Source organism: Eleginops maclovinus, chromosome 9 (assembly GCF_036324505.1).
Source record: "Eleginops maclovinus isolate JMC-PN-2008 ecotype Puerto Natales chromosome 9, JC_Emac_rtc_rv5, whole genome shotgun sequence".
In the NCBI taxonomy this organism is placed as follows: domain Eukaryota; kingdom Metazoa; phylum Chordata; class Actinopteri; order Perciformes; family Eleginopidae; genus Eleginops; species Eleginops maclovinus.
In genome coordinates, this window is record NC_086357.1 from 5,302,037 (window position 1) to 5,322,788 (window position 20,752).

At 38.3% G+C, this 20,752-nt stretch overlaps 1 long non-coding RNA gene across 2 annotated transcripts; it reads right to left on the minus strand.

Annotated features, from left to right (window-relative positions):
* Positions 1-3,126: 3,126 nt before the first annotated feature.
* LOC134870145 (uncharacterized) lies at positions 3,127-18,267 on the minus strand. 2 transcript variants are annotated; one of them, XR_010166505.1, is made up of 3 exons: positions 18,172-18,267; positions 17,959-18,087; positions 3,127-4,124 (listed from the first exon to the last, which is right to left on the minus strand). It is a non-coding gene; the product is annotated as an uncharacterized LOC134870145 (long non-coding RNA). The 2 variants fall into 2 exon arrangements; XR_010166504.1 differs by having other exon boundaries at positions 3,127-4,171.
* Positions 18,268-20,752: the final 2,485 nt, after the last annotated feature.

A 20,752-nucleotide genomic window follows, 5' to 3' on the forward strand; every position in this document is an offset into this window, starting at 1 on the left:
CTGTTTTAAAATGGAGCCTGTATGCATTAAGGTTCCTCAGTCTTCCTGCATTTGGTTTATTGTATTTGTCAGCAGAATAATGAAAGTACAGCGCTGCCAGGTGGCTTCCACTCCCCACTCTGCCCAAAGAGCAGAATAAAAAGACTTTATGTAAGCGTTAGAGAACTGGCAAGCTGCAGCTCAGATTCCCGGCCTGCCAGCGAGTGTGTGCACAGAAAGGAAATGAGGAAGCGTCTTTCCAATATTACGGTCAAGGTGCCTTTAAATATCCTGCAGCATAGGAACAGAAGATGTGTTCGTGCTGGGAACAGAATGATGAGAGGTTGGTGTAAGGTAAATAAGGAGTGAAATAAACACGTAGTGAATCACGTCTCCCTTTGTGATGTTTGAAACAAACACGAAAAACTGAAATGTTGACTTTAATTAAATATATCATGTGAACAAATATCACACGACTGTAGTGGTTCAGTTGAAAGCAATAATATTAAGTTTAGATAACATGATATTAGGATCAATTTAAAATATTTTTTTCAATGAATGTAAATAAACCAACTCAGTGCACTTGTGCTTCTAAATTTAAAACCTAGTGTGTTTGAGTGTGTTTGACACAGACATGATGTTGGGTGACAGATGGAGGCCACTGTGGAGCGATCATGAAAGGCTGGCTCCTGTTATTGATCCTGGGAATAAGATTGGAGCTGCACAGAAAACACAAACCCTGCCCCCGACACACACACTAGCTGTATATTCATGTACAATATGATACCATCACCAGTTCATCTGCTATGTCTTAGACATTTAAAATCACATCTGTGGGTGGTGGATTCCTTTCCAATAACCTGCGTCTCTGAGCCTTTTGCAGAATGCACTGAGCAACCTCAGGCAAGTCAAAAAGTGTTATCAGGTAACAAACTACATTCAACATATCCAACCTGCCGGATGAGACACAGGTAAACAAAAACGTAGTGCTGCAAGTTCAGACTTTTAAAGGGAACATATAATTCTCACTTTCAGGTTCATATTTGACATGTCTCCATGCTTTAATGTTCAAAAAGCTCTTTATTTTTCTCATACTGCCTGTGCTGCAGCACCTCTTTTCACCCTCTGATTGGTCAACTGCTTTCCTCTCATTGTCCAGTTTGCTTTAGTTTTCTCACTGAGGAAATGGAATGAGTCTTTTGTACCGCTTTGACTCCTTTTGAAATGTTTTAGCTGTTCCTGTCAAGAAAGTCATGTTTTCTAATTGCAGATCAGACATCTAAAGATATATTGTAATTCCTCCTTTGTGCCCACTGTAACTCTCCTCATTTCCTCCTCGTCACAACTAAACATCTTGGTCAGGGTTAGGAGAAGATTATGGTTCCGATCCAAGTTTTTATGTTTGTTACATAAGTTGTTATGAACGTACGTTGGGAATGTTACGCAAGTTAACTTACAAACGTTACTTAAAATAGGTTGTGTTTTCACCCGGTACATGAACAATGGTCTCCTGTCTGAGAGTACTTCCCTTGTTCGAGCCATGAATTAACCACAACCTCCTCTCTATCCAGACCTACTCACTGTGTATTCTACATCACCGTGACATCTGCCTTCCTTTTATAGATAATACGAAAAATATTCTGTTCAGTTCATACACTGAAAACTATGTTAAGATAAAGCAGAATATTAGCATTGATTTTCAAAAATTGTTTTGGCCGTGTTTGGACCTCCATCCCCTCCTAAGACGTAATGTATAGCTTTTTAGCTGCTAAACGCTATCGACTACACACTAACTTTGCCATTTGGTGCTGAGCTTGGAATGCTCCACTTGTCTGTCGTGGCTGGAAATTGTAAACAAAAGCAGGAACCATAAAGTAAAACCTTAACATCGAGCTAAAAGAAGCATTTTAGAGCTTAAACGTGAAGTGTTGAGTGATTCGGGTTGTTAACCAGAACACCATCTTTTCACATTTTCATTTTAATGTTAATAATATTGTTGTATTGATGTATCATGGGGTTTTGAAGCAAACTGCCATGCCCATTTTAATTAAAAAAATGTTGTGCTACACGGATGAAGTCGCATCAGACCTTACTCTGGAAAGTCCTCTGGAAGTGCATCTACATGTCCACTATGTTTTGCTTTTGATATATATTTGCTGAATTATGACTCTATCGTGATGGATAAACTCAAGATGGTAGTTGAAAACTCTCTGCACTACCTGCACATATTCCTGTAACTACACAGAGGTAAAGCAGTGCCAACATTTTCTCCTTCTGCATCTCCCACAGTCTGCCGTGTCCTTATGCAACTCTGCTAAAGTCGGTTATAAATAGGAATGTAGCCTAGAGGGCTCACAGCTCTCTCTCTCACACACACACACACACACACACACACACACACACACACACACACACACACACACACACACACACACACACACACACACACACACACACACACACACACACACACACACACACACACACACACACACACACAGCCTGTTTCATGTTACTGTCACTAAATCCGTATTATAGCATTTCTGATATGAAGAAGTCTGTGTTCATCCACCTGTGCACTGGATGATATAGAGATACACATTTTTTTTGTGGCTTTTGAAGCTGCAGGTAATGACGCATGATATAAAAAAGAAAGAACCAGTTCAGTTCACTGAGCTGCACTGAACTTTGGTTTGACATCTTAACTTAGCCTGAACTTTAATGTTAGCTTCTCTTAAATCATCTCTCTATTTTTTCCTCCTTCTGGAAATCAGTGTTTTGCAGCCTCTCTGTCTTTTATTCTCCGCCTGCCTTTATCTCCACAGGCTGGCAACCCTCTGCCTGTCTGTCAGTCTCTTCAGCTTGTCTCTCTGCTGGATGCTGAGCACATCTGAAGACTAACACTCACCCTCCAGGGAGGAGATCAGGAGGGGGTGGGGGTGGGGGTGGGGGGCTGAGACACAGGATTGCCCTTTGTTTTATTTACTGGAATGAACAGTAACTTGAGTATTCACTTTTACAGTATCTCCATTTCACTGTGGTTTGAATCATTGATGATAGTGATGTGAGTGCAGAGATGTGGTTTTAAAAATATATTTTTATTGAAGACATAGAAAACTCATTTGGTACATTGATAAGAACCACAGTTATACATATTAGTACAGCTCAAAGCTGCTAGGGATCAGCTTAGTCTCTACTATGGTATATCAATTGACAAGCCATACATAGTTGATCTTTACTTGAAGGCGTACAATATTTAAACCACCTTCATAAATAGAACAGACCAGATATATTACAAAATGTAAGAGAGTGATGTACCAAACTAAATTAACAACAAATAAATAAATACAAAATAATAAAGAATAATACTAAAGCTATACAAAGACAAAAAATAAATATATAATAAAGAAGAAGTACTCTTACTTAAGTAAAAGTAGCAATACTACAATCTAAACATACTCCGTTACAAAAGTCCTGCATTCAAAATTGCCCTCAAGAAAGAGTACAAAACAATTGGCATCAATTTATACTTCAAGCACAACAAGTAAAAGTACTCATTTTCCATATCGGATTTAGTAATGTTACATTTTTGTACAATAATTATTATTAATGCATTAATATGAATTATCCTGGTATAGGTGGGGATTATCAAAGGGACTTGCTATCCTGCTTGGTAGCTCAACATATGATTGTACATATTGATTTATCAGTTGATCTATATTCTGTATTACAAATCCATAGCTGCGAAGTAGCCAGCATTCTTTTTATTATTAATGTTGGCGAGTAAAAAGTAAACAATTGCCTCCAAAATGTAACAAAGTAAAAGTATAACGTCACATGGAAGTACCTCAAAATTGTTCTGAAGTACAGTACTTGAGTAAATGTACTTAGTTACCTTGGTGTATATATGCTTTTATATATTCACATATCCACATACGCCATCTACAGATGTCTTCTGTGGCGTGTTGCTGCTTGTTAGTTGGGTTTGCATCAGGCTGCTGCCACCGCTGGCTGCTCTCTGTTTGGGTCGGTTCAGGGTGAGCACACTTTGGATCCGGTCCAATCATCCTCTGATCTGTTTCAGATGAAGTCCTGTTTTCTTTTTGAAACTCATTTATGGTTGTGGTAAGTTTTGCAGGAAAGACCTGGATACAGAATCCGCTTGAAATGTTGACAGTAAAGCATTACTGAACTATGTTTACAGTCACACACACACACACACACACACACACACACACACACACACACACACACACACACACACACACACACGCTTTAATGTGCGTTTCATTAAGGCCTAAAAAAGCAATACATACTGTATATAAAAAAAATAGCACATTTTATTGCTTACATCTTTACATTAGCTAGTAGCAGGGTACAGTGAAGTGTGTGTGTGTGTGTGTGTGTGTGTGTGTGTGTGTGTGCTGCGTGCGTGCTGATGCGTGCAGTGGCTCTGACTTTGTTTTTAGGGGGCAGACCATGAACTAAGCAAAAGAAAACGTTGAACAACGCCCAATTAAACGTGGAAAAGGAAAGACCCGCTATGTACTCGCCAGACTTTTTGTTCAATCACACAACACCAGCTAGAAGTTCAATTTTTCACACCTTTTGGTTTCTCAAACATTGCCCTCAGTTCTTACAAACATCATATTTCAATCATTGGAATACAGTGACACCAAGAGACTCACATTTGATGGTTTTGATAGATGATACAGTGATAATCCTTGAGGGGTGATTCTGTGAATAGACCAGTATAACAATACAAACGGAACAGGGGCTTCAGAGGTTTTAAGTACTAAACCGTTTTGTGTGGATTCATTCTGCACTCAATTGTAAAAAATCATGAATTCCATCAAATCAGTGGCAGAGCACATGGCACACAATACCAAACTGAGATCTATCAGTTTGAGAAACAAACTGGAGGTTCAATGAATATTTCAGGTACTCAATAGATAATGCAACCTCAGATGTTTTCCTCTTGTTGTCCTGCCAGTATGTGCAGGCTTCCCTCAATGAATGGGATTCATCTTTTGTCCTGCCTATGGAAAGCCGTTTGAGTATTTATGCTCCTTATCTCCTTGATATCAGACAGAAGACGCATACACTAGTTGGCTCTTTGTTATCTGTTGTTAGATATATGGTCACTCTAGCTTGGCACTTTGATCTGACTAGCTCCTACATAAGCCTCACTAGTGATGCCAGGAGCGGGGCACTATAGCACCAAAGTCCCAAACGTACTAGTGACACTAACAGTCTTAAAAGTTAACTAAAGCTCTGACATGTTAACTAGTTAAAAAAAGAAGCAGAGAAAGAGCAAGCTAGTTAACTAGTGGCTTACCTTTTTCTGCACTAAATATCCAAAATCACTCACTAGTTAACCAGTAAAGACAAAAGGTAAACCAGCAAGGTCAAACAAGGCTTCAACTTGGTAACTAGGGAACCTTTTGGCTTTACTAATAACTATTTGCTGAAAAAGAGTGACTGTGTATTATTTTGTATTCAACTAAGAGCACACTATCTGTCTGATAGCGAGGATAAGGAATAAACGGCTTACCATACCTGCCTGTATGTTGATCATTGACACCTTGTTTAATATTTTTTAACATTTCCTGTCAATACTCAGTTGGCAGACTCCTGACTCCAACTTTTGTTATGTTTTCTGAATGCAGAGTAAAAATCTAAAGATATATTTGACTACCCAGTTTGGTTGTAATGGAACAATAACACCCAGTGGAGCCCTCTTTATTTCTCCTTAACCCAGCGGACACAAGGAGAACAGAGAGACATTTCCAAGCATTTCAGCTCAGAATAACACAAGCTAAGTTCCTCTTCATACTCATAATAAAATGTTACTGTTATTTTCTTATAATCCATCATGCATCTCAATGTAATCAATTAACCCTTTAATACCTTACAACTGCTCTGCAACACTTTTCTATCAATATACATTACATTCATCCATTTTCCTCTAGTAAGTTGTAAAAATGTATGAATCTCAAGATTGATTTGTATTCGTAGTCAGAGTTAAACAATATAAGCTAATGCGGCTAATAGCCTCAATTGTTTATTGACATTGAATGATGTGACTGGAAGAAGAGTATTTCCTCACTTTAAAAAGCAAACGTCTTGATCTAAATCAGTTTTATTTTCTATGCAGCGGCACAGGGAGTTAGAAAATGTACTGAACTATGTATGAAACATCATTTCATGTGATCTGAATATGAGCTGATTTATCAACTTTTCATTGAAGTGCAGCAGACTTCACATCTATTTCTGGTTTTGGACTTGTAGTTATTATTATAGCTGAAATCAATTCCACATGCTAAATAATGTCATTCATTTCTCTTTGTGTTCGAATCACTGTAGGCTAGATAAACAGACACACAGACACACAGACACACACACACACACACACACACACACACACACACACACACACACACACACACGGCAGGAGCTATTTAAAGACTCCGCTGAAGTGAGACAGATAACTTCCTTCATTAGTATTAGCCTGAAATATTCAACAGCAGGCGGGCAAAGAGCCATGAGGTTGAGGAGGAGGAGGAGGAGGAGGAGGAGGAGGAGGTGGGTGTTAAAGAGCCTTCTTGGTACATCTCTGGTTAAACACTTAAATCTGACTTTAGTTCACCTGCAGTAAATTCAGCAGCTACCCTGCAGTATACAAAGCCATTACAACTAGCTGCACCTTTACCAGCTGTGAGAACACTTTAATGATCAATAATTATAAAACATATCAGATATATTATTCTGAAATGATCTGCAGAATGAGTGCTTCTACTTTGGCTAATTTAAGTAGATTTTGATGCCAATACATTTTTACTTTTACATAACTAACATTTGCAATGCATGACTTAAACTGGTAACAGAGTATTCCTACACTCTGGTACTTCTACATTCACTCAAGTACAAGATCTGAGTACTCCTCCCCCCCACCCCCCCACCCCCCCATGCATGACCTTAATTGGCCTCTAATGGGGGGAGCTGTAGCAATAGTGAAAGTCTATCCTGTCACACATGGACGATCACAGCCGGCACCTCCACTGTCACATCAAGATAACCTTGAACTACAGTAACCTGCTGAAAAAAAATCACAATAGAGACTAAGAATATAAAGCAATTTTTTTTTTTCTTCAGTTTTTCCAATCCGTTAGTCATTCTACATGGAAGCACTGAGCAGTGGTAGCAGAATGTATAAGAAGTTGACTTAAATTAGCTATAATTAATGTTTTTATGAGAACAAATACGTATGTGTAGTGACAATGTAAATACCATGTCTCTGTAAACAGATTATTAAGACCCATATGTATTATTTTCCCTAGGCCCAAATTACAAATGATTTAGAGAAGCAGAAAGTATAAAACAATGAACACATTTTTTGAAATTACTTTTTGTATTAAGAACTTGATACTTTCAGTGGATGTTGTATTATTTATTAATTATTTAATTCCACGTGTGCAGAAAAACAGTAGGTGAGCCGGCTGTAAAGCATATGATCCCAAAGACATTAGCATGAGGAAGCACATATATAGGCCACTTACAGTAGTTGCATGCATGATAATGAGAGTTAGCGCTTAGCTTGTGACCAGAGTGGAGAACTTTGTTGCTAAAAAATAAAAACAGAGTTAACAAAAAGTGAATAGTGGGATTACTTTTGAATGCTAATGTTCTCAGTGACTTCTGAATGTGTAAAGAATTAACCATACAGAAGCAGCTTTAAAAAAGAGATGTCATGCTTTGCTTACCCTTAAAGAATACATGGCCACCAAAAAAAACAAGTTAAAGGCCAGCATTCAAAATCTTATACAAGCAAAAGTACACACGCATTTGCATCAACATATCCCTAAATATCAAATTAAAAGCACTCACTTTGCATAATAACCCATTTTAGAAACATATATTAGATTTGACTATTTATTCATTATGTGTTTATTACAGCTAGTAAATATGCAGCTAATTGTTATTACTTGATATACTGTGGCTTGGTATCTTTACATGTAATTATAATGTTGATATGTTTAGTTATGCCTTGATTTATTTATTTTATATTTGCTAATAATCTGAACATTAAATCACTGGAGCTGTCAGATAAATGTAGTGCAAGTAGAAGTTTAAGAATTTTGTCAAATATCTGCTGCTTCCTGCTTATTGTTCACTTTTATTTTTTATATTTCAGTTTCTTCTTGCAATATTTTTATTGTTTAAGTCTTGTGTCTATTTATGTTCTTGTGCCATAGGAGGAGAGTGCATATGAAAATAAAGCTTTTGAATCTTTAATCTGAAATACAGGTACCTCAAAAGTGTAATTAAGGACAGTACTTGAGTAAGTATACTTACATATTTTCCTACACTGGTCGCAGGACCTCTGGAACAAAGGGTCAAGTGTTTTTTTTTTCACATTCTGGTCTGAGAAGACACCAAACCAGAGCCTTTGCTTTCTGGTGTTCCATCACTCTGTTAGTCTGTGTCAGTGCATAGGAATACTCTGGGGAGTAGAATGACCTTTTTCTCTTGTAAAGATGAAAACTTCGCACAGAAATCTGACTTGACTTACACAGTGCAATACACAGGGGAATGGGCTTTTCAAGGCCAGTAACAATTCTGTTTCTCTATTGTAGCTCATAATTCTGTGTGCTTTAAGGATGAGGAATTACATTTTTGAACAGACGTGTTAAAGCGTAAATACTTCTACAGTTTCTACAAAGTGCTTAGGTGCTGTTCATTTAAAGAGATGAAAACATTCCTCTATTCAGCCAACATCATATCGTAAGATTCAGAAGTCAGTAAATTATTAACCTTGTTTATTAAAAAGTGTAATTCTGTGTCATGCTACGGTGGCCAACAGGTGCAAACGAGCTACAGCACAAAACATGTCCATTAGTAGAAACGCGCTAAACTTTCAATAACAACGCAAATAATAAAAACACAAATGTGCCAAAACACATGCAACTGAAGAAACATCTTCACTAAATTGACAACACATGTGCAGCGTTTACTAAAAGCGCTGCATAAACGTTTTGCTGCAAGAAGCTCAATACACAACAGAAACGGGGACACTAGAAAACGGTGCACACAGCTGGGACCGGAGCGTTTATTGACATCACTTGAAACTTACCGTAAATGTACTGTATGTTTTATTGGCTTATTTTAACAATGTAATACCGTGATTCCTTCTGATATTATTGAATGTCTGCTGTAAGCTAGCTTGCTACCCTAGTGAACCTAGTCATTTCAAATGTACTGACAAAACCCCTTTTTCTGAGCATGTGTGAAGTTTGTTAAGATGCTTTTTTATTGCATGTGCTTTAGCATGTTTGTGTTTTTGTATGTTCATTATTTTTTAAATTGCTGCTCATTTCTGCGAATAGAAATGTTTGAGGCTGTTGTTTTGAATTTGCCACCGTACCTTCCACACTCAGAAAATCACACTTATTGAAGAAAGTTTGAAAAAGGAAACAACGCCACTGAAAAGTAAAGTCTGCTTTAAAACTGTTGTCCTAAACAGTACAGCTCTACAGAGAGAGTTTTACATGGTGTGAAGTTTCAGTGATGGCATTGAAAGGTTGGTGTGCACTTGGCATTCTGTTTGTTTTGCTGCTAAGCAGTAATTATAAGGGCATGTTGCAGAATTGGTCACTTCAGGCAAATTATAACCTGTCGTGATTGTAAGCAACCACTAACACACCTTGTTAGAGAATGATGTGAAAAAGGGTGTTTTTTACAAAATGTTTTATTTCATACAGATGTTTTATTCTATTTAAAATTGTTCTTTACTTTAAACTACCTTATCATATCCTGTAGATACAATTACTTTTATTTACTTCCTTCTTTCTTTCTTATTTGTTTATTCTTCAAATACAAATTATACCATTCATGCCAACAGAAATATTGATAATAAGGAATGTCACGTTAAATATTTTACACAAAATTATTATTTTTATCCTCAGCAATTTGTCCAAGGGTGAGGTGAGTTTGTATGTTTTCTCTTACATAAAACTAAATCCCTTGATATGCATAATGCAGTGTAAAGCATGGTTATCATTTGTTTTAGTACAAAGCTATTTATTAGTGCCATGTTAGGAGGCACATTCAGTCAAGGCTTATGAGATGCGGAACACTGAAGAACTTTAAATAACAAAGGTACCTTTGTTCCCACATTGTATTCTTTCAACTGATATGTAGTTGACAAGCAGTCATATAATACTTTGTGATCTTTTCGCTCTGCAATGCAGTGCTGTCGGGCTCTCAGGATGATGTCCTTGGTGAATTAGTATGAGGTTATTTGCATTTCCAGATGGCTCGCTTATCAATAATTCATCAGGTTTTGAACACTTTCTCTTGCGACTCATTCTTCGCACTGAAATATCTGATTGTCAAATGCTCCCACGTTACCTTTGTCACACAAATCTTTAAAAACAAACTTCACTAAGTACACTAAGATAGTTTTAACTGTACACTGACAATGCAGCAAACTTCCAGGACAATTTCGAAAACCAGCTTGTCCTCCTTTTCATATACTCAAAAGGCTGTTTTGTGTCAATGTATTGAACAGTTAAATCTCTAGTAGGCTTTTCAACACAAAGAGAACATGAGTGGCTATGGTTTTATGATTTCGGATAAAAGGATAAGTACTACAAGTGCTGTGTGTATCCTGGTGTATATTACCACGTATGCACACACTAGAGTGTATTATTACACTTAGAAAGCCCTGCTGCCAGAAGTACTCGCTACAACATCAAATCCATTCGAATACATAAATGATTTCATCTTCATAGAAATAAGATGTTTATTCATGATTCGGTGATGTTACTAAATAACATAGGTAACATTTTCTTTTTTTTTGGTGGCACCTGGGAGTTTGTCGACACTCCACTAACATCTATCTTTGTTTTCTTTCAGATACAGTTATCTTATTTAATATTTGGACTGTCTATGTTGTATTGTCTTTTGAATTTAAGCAAGACACCAATTTCTGTCAGTCGTCTGTTGCTCTCCCCGAGGTTTCTAACATTTTTCCCTATTATTTGTGGGTTTATTTGGGAGATTATCCTTGTTTCTGATGGTCTAAAGCCCCGTGAAATCAATCTGAAATTTGTAATATCATTTTGATATATATTGTTGTGTCGCTGATCATAGTTTGCTCAATGGGGCGGTGACACACTACGATTGTTGAGCCAAATATGAATGTGAATTGGCCTTGATGCCCAAACAATCCTTGTGTACATTTTGTGCTAATAAATATCTACTTTACAGTTTCCTCAGGAAAAATCAACAACTATGTATGATAGTAATGATTTAGTATTCTCTGTATTTTTTATGACCATACCCAAACAAGAATTTGACGTGAGTTTGAAAAAGTGGTATCCTTTGCAGACCTTTTAGAAGCAAATACAATGATTATCATTGCTTTTGTTTTGTTTATCTGGCTATTTGGAAGCCTTGGTCCATTAAAAAAAGTGTAATATTCTAGAAATATTTTCACGTGCAATAAGTACATTTGACGGGAAACACAATAGAAGAAGCCTAGTTTCAGGTTTGACCCACTGCTTGTTTACTTTATATTTCAGATATTTAAATGTTCATTATACTGACTGCATTGCACATGTTTACCCATGTTCATGTGGGTTCTGTCTTCAATGTATTATCATACAAAGACATTGTACAGTAGTTGTGACAAATTGTACTATAAAACCAAATCAATATGATATTCAAACAGACAGTGTTCACTGGCTGAGATCCATTTTTTAATTAACAAATCAATAGTGCCCCCGCTCAGAGCCATATTTCTGTTTCTGCTTTACTAACAGCCAGGCAGAAACAGCTCTTCATTTGAGCTGGAGCACACAGCCTCTGGTCTCCTAGGCAACAAGCCAGGTTTCCCGCGGTAACAAATCACAGAAGCCCATTGGTGGGAGGCTGAGGAGCTCCCTGCAGCATTCCCATGGCAACGAGCTCTGTGGTTTCTGAGAAATGATGGCATACATGCACTTGAAATACACTCTTCTGTTCTCCCAAACAAAACAGCTCTGATCTCCTGGTGGACAAAAGATACACACCAGTACATGTTGTTCCTCTTCACCATCACCAAAACAAATGTGTACAATAATGTACTGGCTTTGAGTTTCTTATTTAAGTAAGGACAAGGACAAACTAACCTTTACGTTTTGAAGGTTTCTCTGCTGTTATGTTAAAAAAAAAAAGAGGTGACAAAAGCAAGGAGCTTTTATCTGTTAGAATGTTGTTGGTATAATAAGTGATGTAGGAAAACAATCCTGATCCTGTGAACACTGTGACCAGACACAGTGATTCTCCACAAATATGAATGTACATTATCACACTATACAAAAAAGGTTGGGATATGTCACCTCTAACTGATGTATATGTTTAAACAGAGCAGGAAAGTGATCTGAATCATAACCTTGTTTTGTCTTGATATTGCAGAAGTTCTATAGATAGCTCTGCACACATTTTTCAGAGGCAGAAGTTATTTTAAGCCTGAAATATGCTTCTGTATCCGCAAGTTCACAGACACAGCGTGGAGCTCCAGATCTTAACAAAACCATGGCTCAGACAAATATTATCCGACAATTCATATGAACTAGTTTGATTCATGTGCACCCTAGCTCTTCTAATATGATACTGGTGTTAATACAAATGTTAAAAAACATTGCACCAAAAGCAAGATTTTGTGGAAATAATTTAGCCCTAGCTTGTGTCCTATGTCTTCCCAACAGTCCATCTTCGTTTCTTTCAACAATGAATGTGATCTTTCACTAGTTTAAACCCAGGTGAGGATTACATTTTAAGCTAAGAATACAAACACTCAAATAAAATGGCAGAAAGCTGATATATGCACTAGAGGGCAAAGCCAACTAACTGTTTAGAAAAGTCTTGAAGACAATGACAAGCTATTTATTTTCTCTTTAAGACTATATATATAGGAAGCATATATTGTTTTGAATTAGCTTATCTTAGTTACCATCAGACTAGTTATCTCATAGCTGTTACTTTAGATTGCCGTTGCTATGATAGCCAAAACTTTACTTTCTTAATTTGCAAGTGTATTAGGGTACCAAGACAAAAAGGGCTCAAATCAGTGTTAGAAGTGGTAGAATACGCAATGACAAACAATTTATTCTATCTTTTAGGGGTAAGGACATTTATGTCTTTTAAATCTTAGTTCAGTTACCATCAGCCTCATTATTCTATAGCTGTTAGTCTGTTAGCTTAGAGTTGCTAGCTAGCCAAAAAAACCTATACTTTCTGCAAGTATGTGAGGGTACCAACACATACATTGTGCAAGTCAACCTTAAAAGAGGTAGAGTAGGCAATGAAAACTATTTATTTTGTCTTTTAGGGCTAAGGAGACATTTTTTGGACTCATTCATGTTAGTTCAATAACCGCTTTTGCAAAGCTGTAATTTCATTAGCTTAGAGTTGTTAGGCTAGCCAAAAATATACTGTCTGCCAGTATGTGAGGGTACCAATTGTCAACCTTTAAAGTGTCTTTTAAGGTTGACAATTGAATAAGCTCATCTTAGTTCAGTTAGACCAGTTATTACAAAGCACAATATTGTGAGTTCTTCTGTTTACTTAAATATATTTGACTGTTCCAGCTGATACCAGATGCAAAATGATATCTCTATTGTGTGGCAGGCACAAGGGATGCACCAGGAGAATCTCTATGGATTGACTTGCTCAAGCAATTCTTTACCAAATTCTGTTAAATGTGTTTAACACACATACACACACACACTGGGTAATCAGGCCCTCTTTGATCACCCTAGTTTGACTCAGGGGTTGCCATGCCAACGGGCCAGATAAAAGCTTTGAGCTGCAGTACTATAGCTTTCATGACTGATGCAACATTTACCATAACCGCCTGCCCCCCCCCCCACACACACACACACACACACACACACAATTTAGTTTTTTTCCAACAGTTTGGCGGCTTTAGTATTTAGGTCATCTCTTTGTGGAAGGAGAGAAGGAGGAGGGAGGCTGCATCCTAAAGTAAGGGTTGTTGTTGATTGGCCAGAACACACACACACACACACACACACACACACACACACACACACACACACACACACACACACACACACACACACACACACACACACACACACACACACACACACACACAGTACAAATCTGGGATATGTTCTGTCTCTGTCCCCGCTGTTTATCTGCAAAAGGACTCATAATGGATTCTGGGAGTTGGAGTGTCTTGTCCTCCTCTGTTTTCCCCCTTATTGTCTCTCTTTCTCCATTCCCTTCTCTTCTAACTCCGTCCTATGTAGCATGACCTACATTTCCTCCCCATGCTTTTTCTCCCTGTCTTTTCTTCTTTCCCACACATTTAATGAACACATACATACAACCACGTACTACCACACAGAGTCCCGCAGCAGAATGGGGGCGGGGTGGAGTCACCAAGTCCATTTGGAGCTGTTTAGGGTGGAGTTCTAAAATAGAATGCCAAGATAAGCCCTGAGTGAACCCTGATTCAAAACACTGCCTGTGTGTACGTGTGAAAGAGAATGGGGAATAGAAGGGACACACTGCCTCCTGTGGACAAACCCCTTCCCCATCGTGTTCACATGTATGACTCCACACTGCCACCTGCTGAGCCTTGTTCCAGGCTGCATCGACCCTCCATCATAACATCTCAATCAGATCACCTCTCTGCTGCCACCTAGTGCTGACAATCTGGTAACTGCAGAAGAGTTATTGTACATGCATCCTGTTCATATAGCACATGATGAACCTGTTGATAAAGGGGTTGTTGTAATTTGCCAGTTTCACCGCTGTGATATGCAGGTTCATGATACCGGATACTCTCCTTTTTTCAACTATGCCAAGGTATTTACAGTTTTCCATTCTATGGCACCTTTATATCTTTATCTTTACATGTATGGCAGCCATTCCAGTGTCTGTTGAATTCCAACAAAGAGGAAAACTGTAGTATATATTTTTTACTGCATTTAAAGAATACAATTAATAATAATACTAAACGTCAACCAATGCATAATAAAACAAGAGAAAATGATAATGCTGAAGTGGTCTCTTGTTTTTTTTTCCGGGGCTGTATTTGCTAAAGCATTTGTGATTTTTCATGAAATGTCCCATCAACTATGGGATAGGTTGTTGCAAAACTTGGCACAAGAATACATGATCACCTCAACATAAATGTATATAATTTAGGTGACTCCTGACATCCAAAGCCGTCATCAGGTCTACATTTTATTTGTCCAATACTTTCAACCTTTAGCTGTACTTTGCTTTCACTGCAATTGTCAGCATGCAAACACACACATCCAAGACAGCAATCATGATATTTCAGTGGCGAACTGTGACTTTCATACCTAGGCCCATGGCTCTGCCTAGCTTTAGGCCCTCTGACCCCGCTTCCCTTGTAGAAAAAAACCCAAAACTCTAGCCTTAAGACGCTAATCGAGCCGTATCAATATGGTGTATTAAATCTGTTCATACATGCAGTTAGTTAAATCCGTTCATATACAGTTAGTTACTCTCTGAGGTCATAGAGAGTGCAGAGAGTGATGTTGTACAACAGGGTGTTGTATAACAAACCTCTGGAATATGTCAGAAGGCCTCCATTGATGAGTAAGAAAAAGACAAACGTATATCTCACCTTATTTGGGTACGCGCAAGACATGGTGTACGAACGTATAGCTCACCTTATTTGGGTACACATTCTTATAGAACATCGCATTTGGTCACACACCCACATTTCTCCTATAAATTGCATGCACAAAGAGATTTCGGGGGGACTTCCACAATTGACTCTGGGAACCCCGCATCGCCCGTGTTGGTGTATTATACTATGCTGTTGTAATAAACCTTATACAAGCTGGTGTCTCCGGAGACTTCTTCATCATCTTCACAAACATCGCTACAAGATATACTTCAAATGCAACAGAGAGAGAAGGAGTTAAAAAACGGACTTATTTATTAATCCAAACGTTAAAAATACAAATAATCATATCATCACACAACCTGCGTGTACTTCAGCGATATATTGAAACAACGGCCCTGGGTGCAAAACGCATGAATGACAGCCCCCCTCTGCCATACAAAACACAATTTATATGAACACCTATCATGACAAGTCGCCCACAACCAAGTAAACCTTGAAACCTTGAAACCTAACATTAGACAGCGATCCTTGCATTTTGGAACACAACACAGGCAATTTTGTTAAATCCGACACAGCTAATTCAAAATGTATTAATTCATTTGGGGATACATTTATAGGCAGAATTAATTAAGTCGGCACAGCCGCCTACATATCCTGTCATCCAGTTTGTATCGAGTATAACTGCTGAAATGAAAATGCCTCTCAAAACTCCTTGAAGACACAAAAATCCATGGTTTTCTTAATGTGTGAAACTTCAGAACTGTATTTACCACTATTCAAATGACAGCGTTGTTTTACCTCAAAAGTGGGCGGAGCCGTAGTTTCCCCCGGATGTGACGCATGTGTTACTCTCATCTAATTGACGTTAGCTCTGATGCTAACTAGATACTTTTCCACTAGTTTGACAGCAGGCGGAACTTTTCATAGTGTCCGCGATAATAAATCCCACCCATTTAGAGAGAAGATATGATTGGTCAATCTGACATTACTCGTTGTCGTTGAGTTACTATAGCTGGGCCCTCTGTGCATTTACAGCTGGACCACTAACCACCTCCTATCTTCCCGGTAACTCCCGGGACAGCCAAAGGAGCTTCTTTCATTTAACCCTTCACATTCCAACAGAAACTGAATAGGCAGATTCGAAGGATTTATTTATTTGGAAATGTTATTTTAAATACAATTAAATCAAGTTATTTTGGTAAAACTAATGAAAAATATAATGTTTTAAATATCATCTTTTTAATGTCAGGGCCCTGACAGCTCGCCACTGATACATTTAACATGCCCATTTGTATGCTTTTGTTGTTGTTTGTGAGCACTAGATGGCGCAACGGGAGCACTGGGTGTTTAGGTGACCTCGGTGGTACTGGTACGGGTACAGGGAAGAAGGGCAAACCTTTTTTAACCATGTAGCTGTTCACAGTGTTTTTCTTTGGAAATAAATGGTATTGAAAAAGCTTAAAATGTGTCATTAATAAAGATTACATGTGTCAAATTAGTTTGCCGGTTAGCCAATCCCTCGGTGATATAGAGTCGCAATAGTCACCACCATGCCAGAATATTCACTATCAATATTGGGGTTACTATTATTTATCCAAAAAAAAGTTATTGCACTTTTACATTTGAATAAACAGAGCTTTTACTTTTATCCTGCTGATGTACAAATTAGGGATTAACCATATTAGAAAACACAGACATTGCAATTTTGAAATACTAAAACTAAAATCCCTGGAAGAACTACAGGAAAATTCAACAAAGAGCCATCCTCGCCAAGCTGACATATTATAGCGGGCGGTAAAGCTGGCCTGAGCATAAACTATGTCAGGGCAGAGAAAGACAGGCCGCAAGGCTTTGTAAGTAAATCAATCTGAACATGTTATTGTGGATTTTGTAAAATGAAGAGCAGATGTCTTCCTTATTCTCAGTAGAAACTACACCCTTAATGATTCATAAGTGAACCTATGTGTAACACATTAGTGACTGAGAATTACTGAAAATGAAAGAAAAGTTATAGTCCAAAGTTAACACTGCCACAGTTTGAATTGAATGGAAACGCCCTCTCCCGACATCAGGAAAGTGAGCAATGCCTCCACTTCCACCAATTCTCTCGATGTTGCTTTTGGATTGCTGTTCATCCTGTGCTACTTGAGTGTGTGTGTGTGTGTGTGCGTGTGTGTGTGTGTGTGTGTGTGTGTGTGTGTGTGTGTGTGTGTGTGTGTGTGTGTGTGTGTGTGTGTGTGTGTGTGTGTGTGTGTGTGTGTGTGTGTGTGTGTGTGTGAGTGTGTGTGCGATCTCAGTACCTGTGGTTGTGCTGTAGGCCTGGCTGATATCGGTAAAGACTTTACTATACTTAAGTGTGATATCAGTGTTGAAGGGTCCAACATTTCCCTCTTCAGTAATACCGACAGAGAACGCCACCTTAGGATGGACTGTGTGAAAGCAGAGAGGAACAATCTCTGAACAGATGTGACTGCATATCTTTGTATCTTTGACTCCTTGGATGTCAAACTCACCCTCTTTCTTCCCGGTCCCCCCTCCATCCTCATCCTGAGCCCCCGTGCAGAGCAGACAGTGCAACCATGCCAGAAAAACTGCAGCTCTCCTCATCGTGAAAGTGTGACACGTCTCGCTCTGTTGCCGTCTTTATATACACGTAAAACAGCTCGCTGACGAGGCGCATGAGAATCCAGCAGATGTCTTTGATAACAAATGCTAAAGTAATCCAAACGTCCTTGGACTTTTACCAGATTTGAAAGGAAACAAAAACTTGATTTCTGTTCAAAAAAGTACTCTCTTACATTTATTTGTGAGTTTGCCTTGTTTTCCTAAACTTGTATTAAACTAAGCTAGCTAAGAAACAATTCTATATTTAGGAAATCTCTATATGTTTGCCAGGTTTACGTGGTGCTAAATGGTGAAGACGGTTTCTCACAGACAAGAGAACATGTTCAGGAGGAACTCTCAAAACATGTTGATCATCAGGTGAAATCCCCAATTACCCCAAACATAATATAAAAATGAATGTTCTTACACAGTTAGACAGTTTTCTTCAAGAATTTAAGGGGACACAGGATGAGTAATTAATGATCACTTTCTGGGTAAAGTTTGGGATTGTTTGGGATTCGCGAGGCTTTCCTTTTAAATATCCAGTCCAGTGCTTTTCAATCCAAGGTAAATAACATTCCACTCCAAACGTCACTTACTGATTTTGTATAATGTTGAATTGTCGAAGAATACTGATAAAGGAATAATAATTTAGCACACATTGAAAAAGAGGATTGTAATCGTTTTTCATAATAAAGTCAAAGTATGTAATTATCTGGGGCACATACCGAGGAAGCTCATGAATATTGATTCATTCATTTCAAATTTGAATATCAAAAACACATCATCATAGTTTGGCTGGTAAAATAACTAAATAAACCTTTATAGGGGTATCCCATAAGACGACCACCCACTTTGATATTTGTCTGTGGATACATGTCATATACCAATTTGGTTTTTAAATAATCAAATTGTATCAAACAGTATTCTCCTTTTCGTTTTGCATCAGCTCCACCTGTAGAGAGCGCTGTTTCACGAATGAGCGACTGATGTGTTGGGGAATAAGAGAAAAACACTTGTCTTGGCATGCTTTAAGCTATACGTTCTTGTAAAAATTCATGTATGGGGACAGTTTGTTATGAGATAGAACTATTTAGTTGGATTATAAGCAGTATTTCTTATCAGACTCAAAGAAAGGGTGATGATGTGTTGTAATCATACTATTTTGTAAATATACAAGGCGTAGGGATTCGTAAGTAATGTCAGTTATGTTTTGGTGATGCCCGGAACTAGCTAACTATGCTTCGGTGTGTATAGAGAACAGTACAGTCTCTGGTGTTATGATACTGAAGATATACAGAAAAGTGCATCATCTTTAGAAGAGGCTTCTTTCTGGGACGACAGCCATGCAGACCAATTTGATACAGTGTGCAGCGTATGGTCTGAGCACTGACAGACTGACCCCCCATCCCTTTATCCTCTGCAGCAATGCTGGCAGCAGTCATACGTCTATTTTCAAGAGACAACCTCTGGATATGACGCTGAGCATGTGCATTCAACTTCTTTGGTGGACCATGGCAAGGCCTGTTCTGAGTGGAACCTGTCCTGTTAAACCGCTGTATTGTCAGGGTTTGGGGAAATAGGGCCCAAGTGCAGCAAAAAGGGAGAAAGGTATGGGTACAAACAAAAGGCGAGCTTTATTCCAAAGCTGTTTTACAAAAATACAAAGTTAGGTAAAATCCAGGGCATGAAAAACACTTGACTTGAACACATGAAGACGATAAAGAACTGACAGAGAACACAAGGGAAAAGCAGGACTAAATACAAAGACACTAATCACAACACAAGCCACAGCTGGGAAGGGGAAGCAGAAACACCAGGGCAACAGGTGACAACAATGAAACAATCAGACACAAGGAAAACCAAAATACAGGAAGTACAACTACACATGACACAACAGAGGGATAACATTTCAAAATAAAACAGGAAACAGACACAAAACAAGGATCATGACATGTATGGTCTTGGTCACCGTGCTGCAGCTCAGTTTCAGGGTGTTGGCAATCTTCTTATAGCCTAGGTCATCTTTATGTAGAGCAACAGTTCTTTTTTTTTAGATCCTCAGAGAGTTCTTTGCCATGAGGTGCCATGTTGAACTTCCAGTGACCAGTATGAGAGCGATAACACCAAATGTAACACACCTGCTCCCCATTCACACCTGAGACCTTGTAACACTAACAAGTCACATGACACCGGGGAGGGAAAAGTGCTAATTGGGCACAATTTGGCAATTTTCACTTAGGGGTGTACTCACTTTTGTTGCCAGCAGTTTAGACATTAATGGCTGTGTGTTGAGGGCACAGCAAATGTACACAGTTATACAAGCTGTACACTGACTACTTTACATTGTATCAAAGTGTCATATCTTCAGTGTTGTCCCATGAAAAGATATTATAACATATTTACAAAAATGTGAGGGGTGTACTCACTTTTGTGAGATATTGTATATTAAACTGATAAAGACAGTCTCTGCCTCCTGATCCTTTATAT